This window comes from Tenrec ecaudatus, chromosome X (assembly GCF_050624435.1).
Source record: "Tenrec ecaudatus isolate mTenEca1 chromosome X, mTenEca1.hap1, whole genome shotgun sequence".
NCBI classification, from domain to species: domain Eukaryota; kingdom Metazoa; phylum Chordata; class Mammalia; order Afrosoricida; family Tenrecidae; genus Tenrec; species Tenrec ecaudatus.
Window position 1 is genome coordinate 28,529,828 of NC_134548.1, and position 2,198 is coordinate 28,532,025.

The following is a 2,198-nucleotide window of genomic DNA, read 5'->3' on the forward strand; positions in this document are numbered from 1 at the left end:
CTGATTAGCTACTGTGTCAATCCCTTTCGTGATGGGTCGTCCTCTTTCTTGATGACCCTCCACTTTATCAAGCATTGTGTCGTACTCCAGGCACTGGTCTCTCCTGAGGACATATCTGCTTATATGAACTGTCTTGAGTAGGCACATGCAAAAGATAGAAAGTAGATTCAGGATCAGTGCTTGGCCCAGGACTGAGAATGTGGTGGGGGGTGGGGAGCAGAGCAGAGGTAGGGGTGAGAGAGAATGGCTGACAATGGTTGTGAGTTTCTCTTTCCAGTGATGAAAATGTTCAGAAATTAATTGTGGTGATGTTTACATGTTTCTTGAATATTGAACGAAAGAAAGAAAGAAAGACTGAATACATGCTTCTTGAATATTGAACGAAAGAAAGACTGAAATTTGTTTCTTCCAACAGATGAATTTTGAGAAATGTGAGTTGAATTTCAATACAGCTGCCTCTGCAAACAAGTCCACACAAGATGTGGGATCCACATACTTACCTGTCAGGGAAGATACCATGATCACAAAGGTGGTTTTCTCATGCTGACCCCTGTGATTTCTCCAAATGTGGGAAACAAGACTGCATAATTTTTGGTAGTGGGGGACTACGTTCACACTCTCCCCTGAAGAAAAAAAAAAGATGTGGGGTCCAGAATCATGTGGTTTAATACGTAGGCACATCTCAGGGTTGAAGGACCGCAAGGGTGGTATGGAGCAAGAGCTGGTTAGCCATGGCTCTGAAGTGGCCATGGAAACAATGTGTGCTGGAGGGAGCCATCAGTATGGGAATTCCATTCCTAACTACCACTTGATAGATTTTTGAACTTTGGCCAATTAAGCGAGCTTGTCAAGGTACCGCCACTGGTGCCCACCTGCACAGAAGCGTGAATATGGATCTAAGAGGATTGTAGGAGAGATTTACATTAGAAATGCCATCTTTGGTTGAGAAGAACATCAGTAAAAATGAGAGGAACCCTCCATGAGGTTGATGGACACAGTGGGTGCAACAATGGACCCCCAAATACCAGAGATGGGGAGGATAGCACAGGTCCAGACAACACTCCATTGAAAACGCCCTTTTGAGCAAACACTTTACTCCGTTTAAGAAGGCAGAATGGCGAGATTTTGTCTCAGGTACTTTGGATATGTTATCAGAAGAAGCCCACTCCTGGAAAAGGACATCAAGCGTGGTAAATAGGAAGGTCTCTGAGAAAGAGGAAGGCTGCAAAGTGATGTATATGCACAATGGCTACCACGATGGGCTCAAACATGCCAACAGTTGTGAGGATGGCCCGGGACTTGGCAGGGTTTCCTTCTGTTGGACTTAGAGTCGCGATGAGACAGAACTGACTCAATGCCACTTAACGACAAGAGAGTTCGGATTCTTAGGAAAGGGAGGGCATGTCTTCTGCTTTGATGAAGAGCCTCTCTCAGGATGTCAGGACACACAAGGATCTATTGGCCTTGCCAATTTTGACATCACTGGGTCTTTTCTTGAATATCAAGCTAAGCTCCAGGAGGCGTTGTTTGAACCAATAAAGAAATAAATAATGACAATGGTGAAACTGGTGGTGGCAATGTTGACAGTGGTGGTGGTGGCAATGTTGATAGTGGTGGTGTTGGCAATGTTGATAGTGGTGGTGGTGGCAAAGTTGATAGTGTTGGTGGTGGCAATGTTGATTGTGGTGGTGGTGGTGAGATAACACAAACAAGGAAACACTGACTTAGAGTTGATTCCAATTCCTACTGATCCTATCAGACACAGTAGAGCTAGGGTTTCCCAGGCTGGTAATCTTTAGGAGAGTAGATAGTCTCCTTTTTCTTTTCCAGAGCAACTCATGAGTTTAAATCACTGACCTCTTAGCAGTTCAGTGCATAACTCACTGCTTCAGCAGAGTTCATTTGTAATCAGGATAGTTAATAATTCAGAAGAATTTAAAATATGTAAGGCACCATGCCAATTATTTGCTTGTATTACCTTATGTAATCCTGAAAATGGCCCCATCAAGAGGGAACTGTTGGAATCCTTGTTATACATGGCAGAAACTGTAGAGTGTCTGAGTGACTTCAAAGTCTATTCACAAAAGTAATGTGAATCAGAGTCCTAGTGGCTTAGTGGTTATGCATTGGGCTGCTAACCATAAGGACTGCGGTTCAAAGTCACCAGCCTCTTTGAGAGAGAAAAATGAAGCTTTCTA

The 2,198-nt window shown here is 43.7% G+C and overlaps 1 pseudogene; it reads left to right on the top strand.

The window, feature by feature from the left end:
- Window positions 1-492: 492 nt before the first annotated feature.
- LOC142435128 (U1 spliceosomal RNA) lies at window positions 493-626 on the top strand (annotated as a pseudogene).
- The last annotated feature ends 1,572 nt before the right edge of the window (window positions 627-2,198 follow it).